The following is a 24663-nucleotide window of genomic DNA, read 5'->3' as shown; positions in this document are numbered from 1 at the left end:
CATCGCTGACCGTTCCCGGAACATCTTGTATACAAAAATATTGCTGCATTAATCCACAGATTTAATTATGAACACGCAGGTGATATCTGGATTCTCCTCCGCAAGAAACCGGCAGTAGTCGACAGGACAACCGCTGAAAATGTAGATATTACTTAGTTGATTCAACTGGAAAGATTCCGATACCCGAGAACAGAGAACAACGCTGCGATCCGGATGCTTGTGCAAACTGCAGCATGCATAATACATAACCGAGCGTCAGTGTACTACGATTACCGATCATACCTAGGAAACTAACACCAGAAAATCACGGCATTTGCCAAATCTACGGAGACCCATGTCAAAATACTAAAAATATTGCCATACCATAAATATAAGAACAAGGAGAGCAAAAAGAAAACGATGATCAGACTGCTGGCTGTAATGATACCGTAGCTCTAGCCTATAGAAGAAAGAAATACTAATTACTGTGAAAAAAAAACACGAAGCTTTCTTTTTAAATGCCGGATAACAAATACATTGTTGTGCTACTTTATGTGACTATGTGTGTATTACTTGAAAATTTGTGCGGTTACTTTTAAAAAATGGTTTTTCAAAACGGGCGCTTCCAAGACTAAACGCTTACCTTCCATGTTAGAGCTCATTTTATTACTTCTCTTCAAATCACATCATGGAATGAAAACACATAGCAACAGAACGTACCAGCGTGACTTCAAACACTTTTTTACAGGAAATGTTCAAAATGTCCTCCGTTAGCGAGGATACATGCATCCACCCTCCGTCGCATGGAATCCTTGATGCGCTGATGCAACCCTGGAGAATGGCGTATTGTATCACCGCTGTCCACAATACGAGCACGAAGAGTCTCTACATTAGGTACCGGGGTTGCGTAGACTTTCAAATGCCCCCATAAATGAAAGTCAAGAGGGTTGAGGTCAGGAGAGCGTGGAGGCCATGGAATTGGTCCGCCTCTACCAATCCATCGGTCACCGAATCTGTTGCTGAGAAGCGTACGAACACTTCGACTGAGCCCGCATCTCGTGGTCGTTCTCGCTTCCCACTCCCGGGTTCCCGGGTTCGATTCCCGGCGGGGTCAGGGATTTTCTCTGCCTCGTGATGGCTGGGTGTTGTGTGCTGTCCTTAGGTTAGTTAGGTTTCAGTAGTTCTAAGTTCTAGGGGACTGATGACCATAGATGTTAAGTCCCATAGTGCTCAGAGCCATTTGAACTTCGACTGAAATGTGCAGAAGCTCCATCGTGCACGAACCACATGCTGTGTCGTACTTGTAAAGGCACATGTTCTAGCAGCACAGGTGGAGTATCCCATATGAAATCATGATAACGTGCTCCATTGAGCGTAGGTGGAAGAACATGGGGCCCAGTCAAGACATCATCAACAATGCCTGCCCCAACGTTCACAGAAAATCTGTGTTGATGGCGTGATTGCACAATTGCGTGCGGATTCTCGTCAGCCCACACATGTTGATTGTGAAAATTAACAATTTGATCACGTTGGAATGACGCCTCATCCGTAAAGAGAATACTTGCACTGAAATGAGGATTGAGACATTGTTGGATGAACCATTCGCAGAAGTGTACCCGTGGAGGCCAATCAGCTGCTGATAGCGCCTGCACACGCTGTACACGGTACGGAAACAACTGGTTCTCCCGTAGCACTCTCCATACAGTGACGTTAACGTTACCTTGTACAGCAGCAACTTATCTGACGCTGACATTAGGGTTACCGTCAACTGCACGAAGAATTGCCTCGTCCATTGCAGGTGTCCTCGTCGTTCTAGGTCTTCGCTAGTCGCGAGTCATAGGCTGGAATGTTCCGTGCTCCCTAAGACGCCGATCAATTGCTTCGAACGTCTTCCTGTCGGGACACCTTCGTTCTGGAAATCTGTCTCGATACAAACGTACCGCGCCACGGCTATTGCCCCGTACTAATCCACACATCAAATGGGCATCTGCCAACTCCGCATTTGTAAACATTGCACTGACTGCAAAACCACGTTGGTGATGAACAGTAACCTGTTGATGCTACGTACTGATGTTCTTGATGCTAGTACTGTAGAGCAATGAGTCGCATGTCAACACAAGCACCGAGTCAACATTACCTTCCTTCAATTGGGCCAACTGGCGGTGAATCGAGGAAGTACAGTACATACTGACGAAACTAAAATGAGCTCTAACATGGAAATTAAGCGTTTCCGGACACATGTCCACATAACACCTTTTGTTTTTTTTGTGTGAGGGATGTTTTCTGAAAGTGTGGCCGTACCTTTTTGTAACACCCTGTATAGTTAAGGCTACCCCGCCATTGACCTTCGTCTGTGCGAACGCGCACAGTTTGCCCGAACCCTTACGGGAATCGTCACCTTAGTGTGCGCGAGTAATGATATTAGGTACATTACGTATGTAGATTGTGGACAGTTGCGAATGTGGGTCTCACGGGAAGCGTGCAAGGGATAAATCCCTGCAGTCGCGCTATTCATCTGTGTCCTTGGTGGCTCAGATGGAGCCGGCACGGTAGCTCAGCGTGTTCGGTCAGAGAGCTGGGTGGCCTCTGTAATAAAAACTAAAAAAAAAAAAAAACTCAACGGATGTCATGTGACGTCCGGTACGACGAAAGACAACGGACCATAACGAAAAAAAAGGACGGGTAGAGGGTCTGCCATGTAAGCAGGAGATTCCGGGTTCGAGTCCTAGTCGGGGCACACATTTTCAGCTGTCCCCATCGAGGTATATCAACAACACCTGTCGGCAGCTAAGGGTTTCAATCAATTATCATTTGAACTGAAATCGTCGTAGAAGGGAAACGATGGGTTTCCGGACATGGGTACCTTCAAAACATTTTGTACTCACTCCCTTCAACAAGTCCTAGAAGTTTGTAACGGTAATTTCCGAACATCCTGCATAAGGTCTATTTACAGTACGGTAATGGATGCTTCTGTCCGACGTCTAATTACACTTCCATATGTGGTGTTTGATACTGCACTGCGTGAATGAGGAAGTGGTGTTGGATGTGGAAAAGTGGCTTTAATCAGATGTGCATATCGTCGTGATGTATTTTGCTTTGACCACTACATTCAAATCCCGCACCTAGACGTTTAAGACTGAATAGCTATACAAGTCTATTATGTCGATAGAAAAAGTTTGATGTTCGGACAGCGTAACTAAAACTAAAATCCTCGAGAACAGGCAATGAAGACTCAACGGTACCGACAGGGCACCGTGTCATCCTCAGCCCATAGGTGTCACTGGATGCGGATGTGGAGGGGCATGTGGTCAGCACACCGCTCTCCAGCCGTATGTCAGTTTCGGAGACCGGAGCCGCTACTTGTCAACCAAGTAGCTCCTCAGTTTGCACCCCGCTTGCCAACAGCGCTCGGCAGACCGGATGGTCACCCATCGGATAGCGTAATTACTGTAGGCAAAGGGAAATGTAGAAGTAAGGCACACTGAATTACAAGAGTTTTCGTTGCTATTATGTCGATTTTTTTTTCTTATCGTTATTATAATTGCTCTCTTAGACCTTGAACAGGTGATCACAGTGATGTCTCTCGCAGTAAGACCACAGTTCTGCGTTCTCATGAGTCGTACCGCTGTTTTTCGGAGGAGCGATTTATATTCTTGCGGCACTGAGCGTTCGAGGCCACGCCCTGTCCTTGTCAGTGGTGATGCACCGACAGCAAGACTGTTCAGTAGAAACCGAGCTGTCCGACCCGCCGACAGCGCCTCCAGTAGCCGGCAGCACTTCGCTGCAGCACAGTCTAACATAACAGTCGCGACACTCACTGCTGTAAAAGTTGTTACCGTTTGACAGGCGGAGGGACACTAGCGCTCCAAGCGGCGAGTAAGGTGAACATCAGACATGTGGTAAGCATAAAGTTTGTTTTGCATCCAGTTCCTACGTAATTTACGAAGTATTTGAGTTATTTTCTTGCCTCCAAAGGTTTGTGTAGTATCAGAAGGCATATATGTTTCTAAAAATGATTCTAAAATACGCGCAAGTTCGGACAAAAACCACGAATCGAATAGCAAGCTACAACACATTCGTGAAGAAATACTTGTGACGTTGGATAGAATTGCAGCTAACCTCGTTGATATCAAAAGAATATAAACACACAGATTCACACGTAAGAAGCACAGACATGTACCTCTACATGCAAAAGCGATCGACAGCTCATTTATCGTTCTGTAGACCTACTGTGTTTGTCATTGACTATGGGACTTGACATCTGTGGTCATCAGTCCCCTAGAACTTAGAACTACTTAAACCTAACTAACCTAAGGACATCACACACATCCATGCCCGAGGCAGGATTCGAACCTGCGACCGTAGCGGTCGTGCGGTTCCAGACTGTAGCGCCTTTAACCGCTCGGCCACTCCGGCCGGCTGTCAGTGAACAAGGTGCTAACAAAATAATGTCATCACACAAAGGAAGCAGGGAAAATTAAGTGACTAATAACAGAAGTGAATGAAATGCATACCAAACTTTACGCCTTTGTAAGACACGAATAGCTGCATTTAATCTAACCACTTCATCGTCAAAGCAGGTATGTGTTGACGATTCACACGAATCTGGCTCTGATACATGGAGAGGTGAACTGGCTTCTTCTGTGTCATACGACTGTTTTACAGCTTTAGATGGATTGTCGAATCTTTATGGCAGTTTCCTCTTCATCGTCAGTTGAGGTGGCTTACTTGGGATGTCAAACAGTGTGGGTACTGCATTCCACACGAGTTTATTATTGCCTGCGTTCATGAACTGGTTTTGTTCGAAATGTATCGAACAAAACCTAATATTATTATACAGGTAAACTGGGCCTTTTTTCATAAGGTATTCTCGTCAGCTATTAACTAGCCACTTTCTGCTCCTAAAACGAAATATTAATCATTAATGCACGTATAGTTTCCAAGTGAATCCTGACGTTACACTTTAGTAACAAGATGGTATATACCTCTCTGGATCCTTAGGAAACCTAAAAAAAACAAGACAGCTGTGGTGTCTTCTTCCTGTTATTGGTGCAATTTATTGCGCTACAAACGCTCCCGCTTGTAAAAACCACTGTAGACATAAAAATAAACAACCACTATTCGCTTTCACGATCGCTCCGAGCTCACAGGTTAAGTTACTGGCCGCTTGGGGCGCTGCTGGCGCGGTAGGCAACAAAATCGAGGCGAAGCGTCGCGACTATTACGTTAGGCTGTGGCTCCAGCGCGCCCCGGCGCTTGCAGCGCTTCTTCGCGAAGACCCCCCACCGTCCGGCCATCGGAGCTACCGGTACGCCTTGACTGGCCGACGTCTCGCGGCCATTGAGCGGCTCCGAGCCGCCCGCGGGCGGCCGGTCGTTGCCTCCGGCTTGCAGTCACGAGGCTCCCGGCCCGGAATCTCAATGAACTTCTTGCCGCTTCCGGACGGCTTCTCCACCTGTCAAAGCGGGCTGTCAAGCGGGGCACGCGGCACGCCGGCTTTCAGTTACAACGAACGGGAAAAAATGTTTCTACTTATCCGACTGGCGCCGCTCCGTCGACTTGCGCCTCAAGAATACAATTCCTCACTGGTTGGTTGTTTTTGGGGAAGGAGACCAGACAGCGTGGTCATCGGTCTCATCGGATTAGGGAGGGATGGGGAAGGAAGTCGGCCGTGCCCTCTCAGAGGAACCATCCCGGCATTTGCCTGGAGTGATTTAGGGAAATCACGGAAAACCTAAATCAGGATGGCCGGACGCGGGATTGAACCGTCGTCCTCCCGAATGCGAGTCCAGTGTCTAACCACTGCGCCACCTCGCTCGGTAATTCCTCACTGTCGTGACTCGCGACTCAAGAATACATTTCCCCACTGTCGTTTAATGGACAAAATACGAGCTTAACGAGAACTGGATCAGATTAGCGATTGGGTTCAACACTTCGTTGCGGACAGAACTGAGCACGTCGCCCTCGACGGAAGATAAACCACAGATGTAAAGGAAGTTTCAGGAGTACCCCAAAGAAGAGTGATAGGTTCGTTGTACGTGATTACATAATACATACAGGGTGACAATTATTGAAATATATGAAGAAAACGTAAATTAGTTACGAACTACGGCACGCACACCCTTTATTCAACATGTAAACGTCACTACAGATACTTGGATTTAGGTTATGACATGTTCGGTATGCCTGCCATCATTGACGAAGATACGGTGCAGACTAATAGCGAAATTTTGCATGACCCGCTGAAGTGTCGGAACATCGATGCTGTCAGTGACCTCCTGAATATCTGTTTTCAGCTCAGCAATGGTTTTGGCGTTACTACTGTACACATTGTCTTTAATATACCCCCACAAAAAGGAGTCGCATGTGCTCAGATCCGGATGATATGGCAGCTAATCGAGGACCGAACCAGTGCCCTCTGGGTACTCCAGAGTCAGAATGCGCTCCCCAAACTGCTCCTCCAGGACATCAAACGCTCTCCTGATTCGATGCGGTCGAGCTCTGTCCTGCATGAACCATATCTTGTCGAAATCAGGGTCACTTTGGATAATGGGGATGAAACCGTCTTCCAAAACCTACACGTACCGTTGGGTAGTCACTGTCCAGTCAATAAATATCAAAGTCCCCTGTTGGTGATGAAGAGACTTCTCGATCGCGAAATGCAGATTCTTAGTCTCCCAAATGCGCCAATTTTGCTTATCGGCGAACACATCCAAATGAAAGTAGCCTTCCAGCCTAAACCAAACCATACAGCGTATACTAACTCCCATCATGCCCCGCAGCCAACCGCGCAGTTTTGACATGCTAACGCAAACCGATCAGAAGTTATGATGGTTTTATTTTATATAGTTCAATAACTGTCGCCCTGTATATATATATATATATATATATATACAGGGTGTTACAAAAAGGTACGGCCAAACTTTCAGGAAATATTCCTCACACACAAATAACGAAAACATGTTATGTGGACATGTGTCCTGAAACGCTTAATTTCCATGATAGAGCTCATTTTAGTTTCGTCAGTGTGTACTGTACTTCCTCGATTCACCGCCAGTTGGTCCAATTTAAGGAAGGTAATGTTGACTTCGGTGCTTGTGTTGACATGCGACTCATTGCTCTACAGTACTAACATCAAGCACATCAGTACGTAGCGTCAACAGGTTAGTGTTCATCACGAACGTGGTTTGGCAGTCAGTGCAATGTTTACAAATGCGGAGTTGGCAGATGCCCATTTGATGTATGGATTAGCACGGGGCAATAGCCGTGGCGCGGTAGGTTTGTATCGAGACAGATTTCCAGAACGAAGGTGGCCCGACAGGAAGACGTTCGAAACAATTAATCGGCGTCTTAGGGAGCACGGAACATTCCAGCCTATGACTCGTGACTGGGGAAGACCTAGAACGACGAGGACACCTGCAATGGACGAGGCAATTCTTCGTGCAGTTGACGATAACCCTAATGTCAGCGTCAGAGAAGTTGCTGCTGTACAAGGTAACGTTGACCACGTCACTGTATGGAGAGTGCTACGGGAGAACCAGTTGTTTCCGTACCATGTACAGCCTGTGCAGGCACTATCAGCAGCTGATTGGCCTCCACGGGTACACTTCTGTGAATGGTTCATCCAACAATGTGTCAATCCTCATTTCAGTGCAAATGCTCTCTTTACGGATGAGGCTTCATTCCAACGTCAGCGAATTGTAAATTTTCACAATCAACATGTGTGGGCTGACGAGAATCCGCACGCAATTGTGCAATCACACGGATTTTCTGTGAACGTTTGGGCAGGCGTTGTTGGTGATGTCTTGATTCGGCCCCATGTTCTTCCCACCTACGCTCAATAGAGCACGTTGTCATGATTTCATACGGGATACTCCACCTGTGCTGCTAGAACATGTGCCTTTACAAGTACGACACAACATGTGGTTCATGCACGATGGAGCTCCTGCAGATTTCAGTCGAAGTGTTCGTACGCTTCTCAGCAACAGATTCGGTGAATGGATTGGTAGAGGCGGACCAATTCCATGGCCCCCACTCTCTCCTGACCTCAACCCTCTTGACTTTCAACCCCGGTACCAAATGTAGAGACTCTTCGTGCTCGTATTGTGAACGGCTGTGATACAATACGTCATTCACCAGGGCTGCATTAGCGCATCAGGGATTCCATGCGACGGAGGGTGGATGCATGTATCCTCGCTAACGGAGGACATTTTGAACATTTCCTGTAACAAAGTGTTTGAAGTCACGCTGGTACGTTCTGTTGCTGTGTGTTTCCATTCCATGATTAATGTGATTTGAAGAGAAGTAATAAAATGAGCTCTAACATGGAAAGTAAGCGTTTCCGGACACATGTCCACATAACACATTTTCTTTCTTTGTGTGTGAGGAAAGTTTCCTGAAAGTTTGGCCGTACCTTTTTGTAACACCCTGTATATATATATATACACTCTATATGAATACGGACGGGCCTCTGGGGTCGTTGTAGTGTACTGCTGTTTACAGTTTGCGCAGGACATGCTGTTCTGCGCTACTAAGCCTGTCGTCGCCTCCATGAGGTCGCCATTTAGTACGGCAGACAATTTCTGATGTTTTAACATAACCTGATGATCCCTATTCGGGAGAAACGAGTCGTTCGTAAGGTAACAAGGAACATTCTGCAACCTATGACTGTTTTTTAATCAGCAGCAGTATAAGGTTGCTTTACCACCAGACCCAGATGGATTGGAATAATTTTTCAAGGATACAGTTCCTCACTGTCATTTATTGGACAAAATATTAGCTTAACGAGAATTGTATCAGATTTTCGATTGCATTCAGCACATCGTTTTGGACAGAACTCAGCGTGTCACCCTTAACGGAAAATAAGTGACAGATGTAAAGGAAGTTTCAGGATTACCACAAGGAAGTATGATAGGTCCGTTCCTATGAAATTACACTTTCCATACACTGACAAGCCGAAACATTATGACCACTGCCCACCGCAAGGTTGGATGTCGCCTGGTGGCGTTGCGGTAACGTAACACGGTAAGGAAAGTAGATAAGTGGATGAAGGATGGATCGTCATTCTAGGGACGCCACGGGCCGCAAATGGGTAAATCTACTGACATAAGCGGCTTTGTCAAAGGTGATGTTTTTATTACACAGATCCTGTGAACGAATATCTCGCGAAGGGCGTAGCTGATCGAATGTTCACGCACTACTGTAGTGAGCATCTATGGAAAGTGAAACTACCACTGGGCGATAAACGACTGGACGTCCACGACTCATCTTAGAACGTTGGATTTGGAGCCTTCCCTGCACTGTGAAGCAGGGTAGGTCGCGATCTCTGGCATCTCTGACGAAAGAGCACAGTGCTAGTGTACACTCACGTGTTTTGGAGCACACTGTCCATCGTACACTGTTGAACATAAGGCTCCGCAGCAGACGGACCCCGACATGAGTACGACAGCGTCAATTGCTATTGCGCTGGAGACAGGATCTACGAGATTAGACCTTGAATCAATGGAAACGTATCGCCTCGTCTGATGAATCCTGTTTTAGCTGCATCAGATCGATGATCGTCTCCACAAACGCCGTCATCCACGCGAAAGACGGCTCGAGATGTGCACCGTGCCAAGCGCGCAGGCTGGTGGGCGCAGTATTATGCTATGGGAGACAATCTGCTGCGCTCGCATCGGACCTGTGGTAGTAATCGAAGACACGCCGACACCTGTAGACCACCTGCACAGCTTCATGCTTGATGTCTTCCCCGCCGGCGGTGCGATCTTCCAACAGGATAATTGTCCGCGTCTCAAAGCCAGAATCGTCCTACAGTGGTTTGAGGAGCATCAGACTGTACTGACGTTGGTGTCTTCGCCACGAAATTCGCTTGATGTGAGTTCAATGGAAACCATTTTTGGTCGCTACCAGGACCGCGTACACAAATCAGCTGCCCGCTGTTTAAGGAAACAGCATGAGTTGTGCGTGGACATCTGGTGCGACATGCCTCCACAAACATACCAACAAGCTGTCGAATCCATCATACGCGCAATCGGTGACGCACTGCTTTCCAAAGATGGACCAACAAGTTATTAAGTAGGTGGTCATAATGTTTTGGTTCAAATGGCTTTAAACACTATGGGACTCAACATCTGAGGTCATCAGTCCCCTAGACGTAGAACTACTTAAACTTAACTAACCTAAGGACATCACATTTATCCATGCCCGAGGCAGGATTCGAGCCTGCGACCGTAGCGGTCGCGCGGTTCCAGACTGAAGCGCCTAGAACCGCTCGGCCACAGCGGCCGCCAATGTGTTTCACTCATGTATGCATATGGTATTGTAGCTCTGTAGATCAGGAGAGGCACTAACCAGTAAATATTTGTAAGCAAGAGCGCACCCAGGGTTTGATACACTGAAGCGTCTTGAGACACGTATTCGCTGATGATCGGGCCTCATTTCAAAGCGGGACTCATCAAAAAATGGTTCAAATGGCTCTAATTACTATGGGACTTAATATCTGAGGTCATCAGTCCCCTAGAACTTAGAACTACTTAAACCTAACTAACCTAAGGACATCACACACATCCATGCCCGAGGCAGGATTCGAACCTGCGACCGTAGCAGCAGCAAGGTTCTGGAGTGAAGCGCCTAGAACCGCTCGTCCACAGCGGCCGGCCATAATGGTTTGGCTAGTGAGTGTAAATGGTTTATGTTAGACATGAATGAATTTGTTGATAACTTCGAAAGCTCCATTAGGCTGTTCGCAAACAGTGAGGTTCACTGTAGGAAGGTCGAAACGCCAGAAGAGCGAGAAAGGCCAGTCGAAAAAAGAAACAAATGTAGCATACTCTGCACAAATAGGCCAGTAAACACATTACTTTTCCATTATACTTTCGGCGACAGGTAACTGGAAGGAGCGACGACTGTAAAATACCTTGGAGTTACTATCCAGAGCTACCTAATATGAAATGAGTACATAAAACAAATTGTGGGAGAACCTGAGGATTCACTGAAAGAATCTGAAAGAAGTGCAAAAGCAGTGACCTACAACCACTTCTTCGACCGATTCTTGAGTTTCACTAATCAGTCTGGGATCCTTAGACTGCGCGCGGGATAACGTGCCGGTAGAGGCGCAATCGGGGAAAGCGGCAGTGGTGGGGGTTTCTGGCAGGCGCTGCAGGGGAAATGACGACCACTGGAAGGGAAGTGCTGTTCCATACTGATGACTAAGCTCATGTTTTCTGTAAATATTAAATGAAGCCCGCCCCCCCCCCCCCCCTCCCACTATCACACTTTCATGGCGACCATTCAAAAAGATCTGTCACCTCTGTTTTGGTTAGTATCCAAAAAGAATTCCGCTGAAAATTCGACAAAAGCAGCGATATATTTTCGCCTGGCTTCTTAACCATTTGTAACTTCCAGAGGAGCCTCACGAGTGGCGAATTTTAAGTAAAATCTGCCCATTTCTCTTGTTTCCGTGTTAAAATTTACTTCTTTTGCGAAAACACAGCGGAGTTTACACAGTGTCACGTAACTTACATGCTGCGCAGACCCAATTGCGAGTGAATTCTGAATCAGTGGTTTATTAAGTTTACCAAGCGATCGACTGAGGAAAAGTAAGGTCAATAGCTTACGAAAAACACGTCCTCGGTACAAATTCAACGGTAATATGTTCACTCAACTCATTTCGATGTCTTAAACTGTTCATGAAATATGAGCATTGTAACACTGTTCAAATGGTTCAAATGACTCTGAGCACTATGGGACTTAACATCTGTGGTTATCAGTCGCCTAGAACTTAGAACTACTTAATCCTAACTAACCTAAGGACATCACACACATCCATGCCCGAGGCAGGATTCGAACCTGCGACCGTAGCGGTCACGCGGGTCCAGACTGAAGCGCCTAGAACCGCACGGCCACACCGGCCGGCATTGTGACGCTGTGTGAACTCCACTGTGGTTTGGCAAAAGAAGCAAATTTTAACATGGCTTTATGCTGGCTCTATCGTTGGCGTGCGAAATAGCAAGTGAGTGTGCTTCATCAGACCGATTTCCTCGAGATTGGTGACAGATACAGACCTCAACGCCACTCTAAAGAAAAATTCAATATTGTACCCAAATTTCATACGTAGCAACATATTAAGTAATACGCACCAGTCGCAAAACCATAGCGACATACATTTCTCGTTGCAAACTTAATCGAATTTCACGCATGCAGATATCGCAGTAACTGTGATCATTAACGAAATGATGGGCACATCACATGAAGCTGACATATAAAGCTGTAAGTAACGCAGAAATGAAATTTTTTACCGAATAATTTCTGTTAAATGGCTTGAGAAAGATTGTAGACCGTGCGTCCCCATTCTTTCGTCGCCGGCCGGCCGTAAGGTGGCAAACACTTTGGCCTCCCCTTCCAGACAAATTTACCAGTCATGACAGATGAACAAGTGACCTCTGGCGTGTACAGGAGAGCTAAGAGGAAACTCCTCACATTCATTTCCAGATATCCAGTGCACTGCACAAGAAGCAAGAACGGGGTACCGACAAGCGACAACACTTCTCCGGAATATATGTATATCACGTGCTCTGTCAGCACAAAAATGTTATTCGTATCGAGACGTGTCCTAGTACATATCTTCCCGGCTAATCTGAAAAAAAGTAGCCTGAAACTATATTTTGAGGCCCATACTTGGAGAATTTAGCCTCATATTACTCCTAATCACACTAGTGAAGTTGAATACGGATGTCATTTACTTCAGTCAGTTCAGCCATGGGTGTTTTATTACAGCGTGAAGCCTCGCAGGCTCTTAAGTTAATGTATGTTCATGTTTGAATGCTGACGTAATGTCTTCCGACTGATAACGCTGGCTTGCTGCATTCAGGCAGCTGAGAAATTCCGAGAAAGGCATATCTGGTGTAAGCTTTAGAGAAGTTAACAAGTTCGCTCAAGCCGCGGCAGAATTTTTACCACTGAGCTTACAATGATAGGCAAACTTAACTACGTGTTCCACTGGAGTTATGGCTGTTAAGTCCCCTAAATACGTCGAACGTGTCAGCGGTATCTAGTGGAACTCATCTCGGCCTTCTGGAATACGATGAATAATTCATGCCGCCGCATGCTCGTGAGAACTGGGGAGAGCACAATTTCGGCCCATTCACGCGGAAGGTCTCCCCATAAAGCGTGGCGACACTGTCGAGACGGCACGCATTTGCATACGATATGAAGCGCGCTTTTGCCCCGGCGAGACGGTGGTAGCCGCAGAGTGCGCCGGCTGTCTTTGGTGTTGACAGCGGGAGCCCGGCAGGCGACAACCTCCCTCCCTCCCTCCCTCCCACCCTCCTCCTATTTGGCGGCGGATCAGCGGGCGCCACGCGGAGGCGGCGATGCGTGGGCCCACGGCCGGCCATTCATGCATAATGCGGCCTTGGCCCGCTCCTAATTGCCACGACCAGCTGGAGCCAGAGGCCAGACGCTCCTCCGGTTGCTCAAGGAAGGACCCCTGCTGGACAGATGCGGAACCATGGTTCCTTTCCGTGGCGAGGAGGAAGGAGTAGAGGGGACTAAATGCTATACTGTATATCGCCCTCCAAATCCCAAACACTGATAAGCCAAAACATTATCACCACTGCCCACTGCGATGTTGGATGTCACCTAGTGGACGCGTGCACGTGACGCGGTAAGGAAAGTATGTAAGCGCAGCACACGCGGACAGGGATCACCATAGCGAAGGTATGGGCTACAAATGGGGAAATCCATTGAGATAACAGACATTGACAAATGGCGGATTATTATTGCGCAGGGCTTGTGAACGAGTATCTCGAAAGCGGCGAATCTGATCGAATGTTCACGTGCTACTGTCGTGAGCATCTACAGAAAGCGGTAGAAGGACAGTGAAACTATCGCTAGTCGCTAAATTGTTGGACGTCCACGACTCTTGGCAGAACGTGTGGTTCGGAGACCTGTCTGCCATGTACAGTAGGGCAGATGGTGATCTGTAGCATCCCTGCGGAAAGAGCGCAATGCGGTGTATGCACAAGTGCTTCGAAGCACAAAGTTCATAGTACATGCACTACTGGCCATTAAAATTGCTACATCACGAAAATAACGTGCTACAGAATCGAAATTTAACCCACAGGAAGAAGATGCTGTGATATGCAAATGATCAGCTTTTCAGAGCATTCACGCGACGTTGGCGCCGGTGGCGACACCTACAACGTGCTGACATGAGGAAAGTTTCCAACCCATTTCTCATACACAAACAGCAGTTGACCGGCGTTACCTGGTGAAACGTTGTTGTGATGCCTCGTGTAAGGAGGAGAAATCAATACCGTCACATTTCCGACTTTGATAAAGGTCGCATTGCAGCCTATCGCGATTGCGGTTTATCGTATCACGACATTGCTGCTCGCGTTGCTCGAGATCCAATGACTGTTAGCAGAATATGGAATCGGTGGGTTCACGAGGGTAATACGGAACGTCGTGCTGGATCCCAACGGCCTCGTATCACTAGCAGTCGAGATGACGGGCATCTTATCCGCATGGCTGTAACGGATCGTGCAGCCACGTCTCGATCCCTGAGTCAATAGATGGGGACGTTTGCAAGACAACAATCATCTGCACGAACAGTTCGACGACGTTTGCAGCAGCACGGACTATCAGCTCGGAGTCCATGGCTGCGGTTACCCTTGACACTGCATCACAGACAGGAGCGCCGGCGATGGTGTACTCAACGACGAACCAGGGTGCACGAATGGCAAAACGTCATTTTTTCGGATGAAACCAGATTCTGTTTACAGCATCATGATGGTCGCTTCCGTGTCTGGTGACATCGCGGTGAACGCACATTGGAAGCGTGTATTCGTCATCGCCATACTGGCGTATCACCCGGCGTGATGGTATGGCGTGCCATTGGTTACACGTCTCGGACACCTCTTGTTCTCATTGACGGCACTTTGAACAGTGGACGTTACATTTCATATGTGTTACGACCTGTGGCTCTACCCTTCATTCGATCCCTGCAAAATCCTACGCTTCAGCAGAATAATGCACGACCGCATGTTGCAGGTCCTGTACGGGCCTTTCCGGATACAGAAAATGTTCGACTGCTGCCCTGGCCAGCACATTCTCCATGTCTCTCACCTATTGAAAACGTCTGGTCAATGGTGGCTGAGCAACTGGCTCGTCACAATACGCCAGTCACCACTCTTGATGAACTGTGGTATCGTGTTGAAGCTGCATGGGCAGCTGTACCTGTACACGCCATCCAAGCTCTGTTTGACTCAATGCCCAGGCGTATCAAGGCCGTTATTACGGCCAGAGGTGGTTGTTCTGGGTACTGATTTCTCCGGATCTATGCACCCAAATTGCGTGAATCTGTAATCACATGTCAGTTCTAGTATAATATATTTGTCCAATGAATACCCGTTTATCATCTGCATTTCTTCTTGGTGTAGCAATTTTAATGGCCTGTAGTGTAGTTGAACATGGACCTCTGCAGCAGATCACGTCCAGGTATTCACATGTTCACCCAACGACTTCGTCAATTACGACTGCAGTGAGCACGGCACCCTCGGGATTCGGCGTCGATCGCCGGAAACGTGTCGGCTCTTCGAGTGACATACATTTTGGAACACTAGGTCGATGGTCGTCCCCACAAACTCCGTCATCGAGGTCAACGGCGGCTCCGAACGTGCAGCTCGCCGCGGAGGAAAGCTGATGGGAGCAATATATGCTATGGCAGACATTCTCCTGCCCTTTCATGTGCCTGTGGTAGTAATCGAAGACACACTACATGCTTGATGCCTTCTCCGACGGTGACCTCATCTTTCATCAGCACAACTGTCCTTGTCTCGGAGCCAGAACCGTGCTACAGTGGTTTGAGAAGCATTATAGTGGACCAACGTTGTTGTCCCGGCGACCAAATTCGCCTGATTTAAATCCTACGAAATCCATCCCACAATTCTTATCTGGAAACGAATCGAGAGGCTTAATTTTCAAAGCGAGCACCCACCGATATCTCCCACTCTGCCACCCGCTCAATCTGACGCACTCCGCCCTTAAACGGTTCTCTTTGTTACTCACATGTCCTAATATTTTTTATTGAAAATTTAACTATTCAGTACTAACCTCCATCAAGGGCATCCCTGTAAAATGTTAACTACATCCACTACATTTAAAAAAATAAATATTATCTCGTGTTCAGAAGGCCGTAGACTTTTCTTTTAAATCGGTGAAAAAAGAAAATGATAGAAATTTCTATCCTTGAAAGTTATATTAATAAGAAACGAATTAAGATAATTAGTTAAAAACACCCAACAAATGTGCATGCTCTTCGACGTAATTTTCTGTTCTTTACAATAAATAAAATTGAAAAATTGTTTAACAGTATGATACGATAGCTCTTTGCTCAGGAAATCACCCCGTAACCGTTATTGTGGAGCAATCCGCGGAGAAGATCTAGTCAGTCATCGAGAGGGCCCAATTTTTTTAATGAAAATGTCTATATATCTCGAAAAATAATTGACATATTTCTTTAAAATTTTGTCAGCTAGTACGATTTCACCTGTCGCGTGCTATAATTGCAGTAAATAGCAAGTATGGGGACATGAATTTAAACACGGTATAGAGAATCCGTTTTTTAACGGCTTTTTCGATATATTTTGCGAGGTAGGAAAGCAGTCGATACTTATAAAAACCTATCTCTAAATCTTTTTTAAGTCCTACAAGTGTCTCATTTAACATCTTTCAATCGGAGCTACAGTTTTTTATTTAGTGTGTGATATGTATGTCTTATTTCAGCTCTGCTTATGGTGTTGAAGAGCTGAATCAAGACTTGAATGTAGCACACTTACGACTAAGTAAACGTGCTACTCTTTTAAGGTACGACTATAAAGCTACATTTACAGATAAATATGTGTAACATACTATTCGAAACATACTAGCTATACTTAAAAAGAAAATTAAAAACCTAATACACGCACTACACCAAATAAAAGAAAGAATCAAACACGTGGCTACTAATCACCTATCCAATTCTACACTCGCATAAAAAATCTCACTAACGTGAATTTTTCAAATCCATTTAATGCATTTATTAGAAAAAGGACTAAAATACAACAATAAACCAAACTTGTACAGTAAAGACAAAGTTTTTACTTATTTAAGAAAAGTGGTTTTTTCAACTTTGCGGATTTTTCTGGCCATGTTCGCCACCTGGAGTCGAGCATCATGAAAAGAAACTCTACTTAAAATTTAATTTCCTATACACTCGGTTTTTTTGCTAATAACTTTTGCAATTTCAACAATGCTTGGACTAACCCGGATATCGTACCGCCAAATTTTCAAACAGACAAGTCGCTATTGGTCACGCGTACGCTCGGTAAAATAACTTGCAACGCGACTAGATCGGCTGAATGCCAATTTCGGGAACTGCTCCACCTGTCTAAACTTACGACAGCCTATTCGAAAACAGGATTTTACGAGCTTTGAGCTAAGCGAATAACGTTTCGACATTAGACTTCAGTATACTTCAGCTGAATACGTGGCTGACGTGCCGATAAATATTTACGTCGCTCGTAAGATAATATCAGTGTAGTTGTTAGATCGGTTACTGCTGCTAAAATGGCATGTTATCAAGATTTAAGAGAGTTTGAACATGGTGCTACAGTCGGCGCACGAGCGATGGGACATAGCATCTCAGAGGTAGCGATGTAGTGGGGATTTTCCCGTACGACCATTTCACGAGTGTACCGTGAATATCAGGAATCCTGTAAAGCATCAAATCTCTGACATCCCTGCAGCCGGCAGAAGAACGGGACCAACGAAGACTGAAGAGGATCGTTCAACGTGACACAAGTGCAACCCTTCCGAAATTGCTGCAACTTTCAATGCCGGGCCATCAACAAGTGTCAGCGTGCGAACTATACAACGAAACATTATCGATATGGGCTTTCGGAGCCGAAGGCCCACTCGTGTAGCCTTGATGACTGCGCGACACAAAGCTTTACCCCTCGCATTGGCCCGTCAACACCTACACTGGACTGTCGACGACTGGAAACAAGTTGCCTGGTCGGACGGGTCTCGTTTCAAATGGTATCGAACGGATGGACGTGTAAGGGTGTGGAAACAACCTCATGAATCCATGGACCCTTCACGTCAGTAGCGGACTGTTCAAACCAGTGGAGGCTCTGTAATGGTGTGGGGAGTGTGCAGATGGAGTGATATGGGACCCCTGATACGTCTAGATACGACTGTGACAGGTGACACGTACGTGAGCATCCTGTCTGGTCACCTGCATCCATTCATGTCTATTGTGCATTACAACGGACTTGGACAATTCCAGCAGGACAATGCGACACTCCACACGTCTAGAATTACTACAGACTGGCTCCACAAAAACTTTTCTTAGTTTAAGCATTTCCACTGGCCTTCAAATTCCCCAGACATGAACATTATTGAGCATATCTGGAATGCTTTGCAAGGTGCTGTTCAGAAAAGACCTTACGGATATATGGACAGCCCTTGTGTCACTTTCCTCCGGGACTGCTTCACACATTATTCGAGTCCATGCCACGTCGTGCTGCGGCACTTCTGGGTGCTCGATTGGGCCCTAAACGATATTAGGCAAGTGTACCAGTTTCTTTGCCTCTTCAGCGTATAATGCTTGATTATCAAGTTAGGGGGCGATGTAGGTTAATGTAGAACCAGAACTACAGCTTCAAACCAGGAAGATCGCTATTGTACATCATTTATTGTAATGGCCGGTTCCAGCCACCTACATTGCCTTCGTCATATACAGGGTGATCAAAGAGTCAGTATAAATTTGAAAACTTAATCAACCACGGAATAATGTAGATAGACAGGTAAAAATTGATACACGTGATTGGAATGACATGGGGTTTTATTAGAACAAAAAAAAAAAAGAAAAAGTTCACAAAAGTCCGACAGATGCACGTCGTTTAGTGATGTGCTTAGCCGCCACTTTCGTCATGCTTGGCCTCCCAGGTACCCAGACCTCAGTCCGTGCGGTTATTGACTTTGGGGTTACCTGAAGTCGCAAGCGTATCGTGATCGGCCGACATCTCTAGGGATGCTGAAAGACAACATCCGACTCGAATGCCTCACCATAACTCCAGACATGCTTTACAGTGCTGTTCACAAAATTATTCCTCGACTACAGCTATTGTTGAGGAATGATGGTGGACATATTGAGCATTTCCTGTAAAGAACTTCATCTTTGCTTTGTGTTACTTTGTTATGCTAATTATTGCTATTCTGATCAGATGAAGCGCCATCTGTCGGAATTTTTTTTAGCTTTTGTATTTTTTTGGTTCTAATAAAACCCCATGTCATTCCAAGCATGTGTGTCAATTTGTACCTCTCTATCTACATTATTCCGTGATTTATTCAGTTTTCAAATTTATACTGACTTTTTGATCACCCGGTATGTAAAGCACAGATCATGTTCAAGCACACTGGAATCAGACGTAAAGGTGCGTAATAACAATTTTATATAAACATGGAATTAATTCTGTACCGATCTGAAGGTGGCAACGTAGGCTGCTGGAACTATTCATTATAATAAATGTTGTACAATAGCAGTCTTAGAGGTCTGAAGTTGTACTTCTGTTTCTACATTAATTCAGATCGCCCTGTAACTTGATAATGTCAAGCATTTATAGTATTGTGGCTAGCCGGGGAGTTTCATTCTTCGTTGAAAATCAGAAAGAAGATAAGCAAATACCAACAACATATCTATTAAAACAAAGTAAGTCCATGTTCATGTAAACTGTATTTCACCATTTTACATTTGACCCCAGTGTGCTTGAATATGTTGATCTACTCTTTACAGATCATATGATGGCGATGTAGTTTGCTGAAACAGGTCATTATAATAAATGCTGTACAATAGCGATCTTGGCGGTTTGAAGTTGCACTTCTGTTTCTACGTCAACAGTAGAAGTATTTTTACTTGTTGGGGTACTTTACAGCACTGCTATTCCTGAGAGCTTGCTTCAGTCGTTTGCTAGCACTTTGGGTGCCCACTTTCCTGTGACAATCAATTCATTGCGACTCCACGGTGTGTTATTAAAGGGTAGGATGTCAAAGGGCTTCATTACGGTAAGAGTCTTCCAGTGCCTATTCCGGTTGGTTATTCGATATCGTGGTCTGGAACGTGGATGTTGGTCATGTTTTCAGACTAATACCTACTCAGTGAAAGAGCGTTCGGTGCAGAGTTAATGAGGAACGCATTACAGAGCACAAAACATACTGCGATGTGACAGCTGCAGTGATCATAATCATGGTCTAAGCTGGTCTCACAACGAATGTAAGATATTCACAAAAGTAATATATTGCTGATGCACAACCCCTGCCGCAACTGAAGTGTCTTTATGAACACAACCGGTTTCGTAATGTGTTATTCCATCTTCAGGCGTAGGCGCATTATTACGTTAGATCTTTTCACGAACGCACAATACGGTCTGGAAACAAATTATGCGGCCGCTCTCTCTGCAAGTAACCGAGTACCATATTTTAGAGGGCAAACTCCTACTCACAGGGGTAACGATATGCGAGTCCCCAGCGCCTACACTCAGATTTAGAGCTTCCTCCAGCCTGCCTAACGTGCGTCCAAGCGGAGGTCGAAACGCAGTGTAGCTAGTTTATACCGAGATAATGCAGCGACATATTAGAGTTTCGAGATGCAGCGGGCTCGGAGTTCATTTTTACGCACAACGCCAGCGCTCAGTTGACCACCTGCGTTCACGTGACGCTGGAGGGAACGGCTGTTCCTGGCCCGTATATTCGTTGGACCCAAGTGCCATACAGCATGTGTGGGATGCTCTTAGTAGGTTTTGCGCAGGGGATAACTCGACCACTTAAAATCGTAATTAACGAGGAACGCATAAAATACCGGCAACCTTTCGAAAAGCAACAAATAAACATTGTAAGACAAAAAAAAAGTCCATGCACTACTAAGATGGTATGCGAACTGGTCACAAATCGGTATTCAATTAGAGATGGGTCGTTCGCGAACTAACGGGTCCAAAGGAACGGTTCACCAAGATGAACGGAACGAGCGAGGAATGAATTCTAAGGCACGCACTTTCATAGTTTACTTCGGTCGCGGCTTTCTACTTACAGTTCCCGGGAACGGGAAACGGTCGGTCTCGTTCCCGAACGGCACGTCGGCCGGTTTCGTTCCAGACTCGTTCCCGTTCCTGCCTCTCTCGGTATCGGTCTCGCTCGGCCGGGATCTTCTTTCTTCGCGTGGCCACTCGTCGCAGTTCCACTGCCGACTGCTCATAGTTAGTTCAAATGGTTCAAATGGCTCTGAGCACTATGGGAGTTAACATCTGAGGTCATCAGTCCCCTAGAACTTAGAACTACTTAAACCTAACTAACCTAAGGACAGCACACAACACCCGGCCATCACGAGGCAGAGAAAATCCCTGACCCCGCCGGGAATCGAACCCGGGAACCCGGGCGTGGGAAGCGAGAACGCTACCGCACGACCACGAGATGCGGACCATAGTTAGCTCAGTATCGAGTTGTTGTTCTTTCATTCGCTCTTCACACGCCCGTTCTAGATCTGTTTCAAACATTTTTTGAACTCTGAACTTCTGGTTCTTTTCGTATTCTATTCAGGGTCCACGACCGGTAATTAAAATGTATTTTATAGTTACGTAAATTACATAAAAATTACGTGGTATGTAATACATACATCTTTTCAGATAACAAAACGGCGTATGAGCTTACTTCACTATTTCGATAAAAAGCAGAAGAAATACTTGTAAAAAGGCGAGATTTTTTGTTATTACATATGTAAAGAACGTCAGCACGGCACACACAAGTGACCATCTTCCGTCTTTTCTTGATCCAAGGTAAAAGAGCATGTTCATTGTTATGGAAGGCAGACCGACTTACAACCGAATGAAGCCCGCGCATCGTAATCGAGTGTATGGTGTCACATTTTCTAAAGAGAATATAACAACTCCTACTATATTATTTCAGTGGTACAGGGTGGCGCACGAAAAATCGGCCCCGAGTACAAGACTGCTCGCTGTCGCTTACCAATCGTCATCTATGGTTTCGAAGTTGTTTGCGTTAGCTTATTTGTTATTTCTTCAATGCCTAATTATCACATGTTTATCTATTCCGCTCGTAGCGGTCAACAAATCCTACTTAACTGGCCAGCAGTCTGTGCTCGGGGCCGGTTTTTCGTGCGCCACCTTAAATTATTTCCCTGCGATCAGCCACATAACGCTACAGTTGGCTAAACGAGATGTTTTGCAGAATCACGAAAATTACAAGTATGTGAGAATTTTGTAACGAATAAAAACTTTGTACTCCAAGGGTGAGGCAAGTGTCCCCTCTCGGCGCCTTCCATCTTCAGTCACCTATGATACTAATTTTTTAATTTTTCGTGAGAACCATATACCAAGCACAATGAAATGTGAACGAGTAAAAATGAAGGGTTCCCAAAAAAAGTGCGCTTACCAGTGAACTAGTTCCCAAGGATGAATGACTTTGCCCATCTCTAGTACTCATACAGATACCGAAGAAAACTGCTAAATTGTAAACTGGATAGTAAACATGGGACATGTCGATACCAGGGCATGAAGTCTGCAAATTTCATTCCGTGTGCGAAGTTCCACAGAAACTACGCCCTGCAGACAGCCGCGTGAACAATATTCGCAGATGTCAGTATTTGAGAGAGGATGTGTAGTTGGGCTCAAAGAAGCCAGTTGGAGAGACAGTCGAACTGGTCTATATTTGAATAGGAACGATATCACATCTCGACGATGTTGTCATGAATGGGTGGACGATGGCCGAACACGGCGTCAGGAAGGAAGCAGTCGACCTAGAGGGACGACAGTACATGAGGACAAAGCAATCGTTACAGAGGCACTCAGAACTCGCATTCATCAATATTACGGTCCGACGTGCAACTAGTGCTTTCGTGACCACAAAGACTACTGACAGGCGGCTCGAAGAAAGCCGGCTGAGCTCACGGCACCCCTTGCGCCGACTATCATTAACCTCTGAACACCAACAAGCACGTTTACAGTAGTGTCGGGCACATCCGGCGTGGACACCCATTGGTTGGGGTAGAATCGTCCTCAGTGATGAGTCTCGCTTCGAACTTAGCCCCAATGATCACCGAAGACGTGTCTGGAGACTCCCCGTATACTGGTGGGATACCAGACTGACTGATGACAAACCAGGAGTGATGGTCTGGGATGCCATTTCATTTCATAATCATAGCAGGACCCGTTCGGTTGCCATACACGACACCTTTACAGCCCGGCGGTACATCAACGATCTTCTACACCATCTTTTTTTCCCCTTTATGGCAAGCCATCTTGAGCTTACATTCCAGCAGGATAATGCCTGCCCGCACACGGCGCGGCCTTCTACTCCTTGTTGTCGCGCTTGCCAAACCCAACCTTACCTAGCAAGGTCGCCAGACCTCTCCCCAATTGAGAATATTTGGAGCATTATGGGCTGTGCCCTCTAACCAGCTCGAGAGTTTGGCCATCTACCGCGCCAACTGGACAGAATTTGACATACTATCTCCAACAACTCTATCAGCCAGTACCAAGGCGAATAACTGCTTGCTTGAGGGTCAGATTGGGACCAACGCGTTATTGACCCCCTCAATTTTACAACCTCTTTCTCTTGAATAATTCATCCAGTTCTTCTGACACCCTAATCATTTATTTGTCCGAACATGTGCATCACATCTACCTGAAATGAAATGATCGTATGGCATTTTAGCCGGGAGGCCCCATTTGGGGGAGTTCGGCCGCCGTATTGCAAGTCCTTTTTAGGTGACGCCACATCGGCAACTTGCAAGTCAATGATGATGAAAATGACGATGAGGGACAAACAACACCCAGTCCCCTGCCGGGAATCGAACCCGGGCCTCCTGCGTGGTAGGCGGTAACGCTACCGCTACGCTACGGAGGCGGACGATCACATCTTACCTATTTGCGTCCCATTCGGACAATTCTTTTGTGCTGCGTTCTTTTTTTCCTCTTAGTGTATAGATATCGGATTACTGTGTGCGGCGGGCACACTCCTTGCTGGTCTTCTGGAACAAAAGCGGCAGTGGTGAGTTTCTGCAGATACACGAGCCCGTTCTTCGTGTAGCATCCTATTTTGTCCTCCTATCTCCGTCCATTGAGGGTGAAGTCCCGTCATATCGTTATAATAAAGACTGTATATTCTCTAGATTTTTACACTGTTCTTTGTAAGCAAAGCCAGTAATACAGGGTGGTCCAAAAGTCCGGAAACACCCTCTAAAAATTCAAATGGAGTAGCAAACAAAGAAACAGAGTCCCTACACACGAGGAACGGGAACGGGGAAACTTTATAGGCTATGCCACCAACATGACGGCCATCTTGAAAGCCGCCGTCTTGGATTCAACTACAAAATTTCAAATGGGAAGGGTTGTCATGTGACATATCAAACAGATAGAGAATTTCACCAGAAAAACAATGCCGTTGTTATTTTAAACATAGCTTTATTCATTCTCGGGTTATAGCCAGTTACATGTGGCAGCGGTGGGACGCTCGGCAACATGTGTGTTATATACCGAAGAGACATTACGCCGATGTTACACAGTCCCGAGAGACCACCAACAGTCATAGGAATGGCTCGATATGTTGTCCATTATGTTGGATTGTTAATGC

General features: G+C 46.0%; 1 non-coding gene across 1 annotated transcript; it reads right to left on the bottom strand.

The window, feature by feature from the left end:
- Positions 1-23865: 23865 nt before the first annotated feature.
- Positions 23866-23937, bottom strand: Trnag-acc. Its single transcript has one exon. It is a non-coding gene; the product is annotated as a tRNA-Gly (tRNA).
- Positions 23938-24663: the final 726 nt, after the last annotated feature.

The sequence above is a fragment of the Schistocerca americana genome, chromosome 5, assembly GCF_021461395.2.
Source record: "Schistocerca americana isolate TAMUIC-IGC-003095 chromosome 5, iqSchAmer2.1, whole genome shotgun sequence".
Classification (NCBI taxonomy): Eukaryota; Metazoa; Arthropoda; class Insecta; order Orthoptera; family Acrididae; genus Schistocerca; species Schistocerca americana.
Note: the sequence above shows the minus strand (reverse complement) of the source record. Positions and strands in the feature narration are given on the sequence as shown.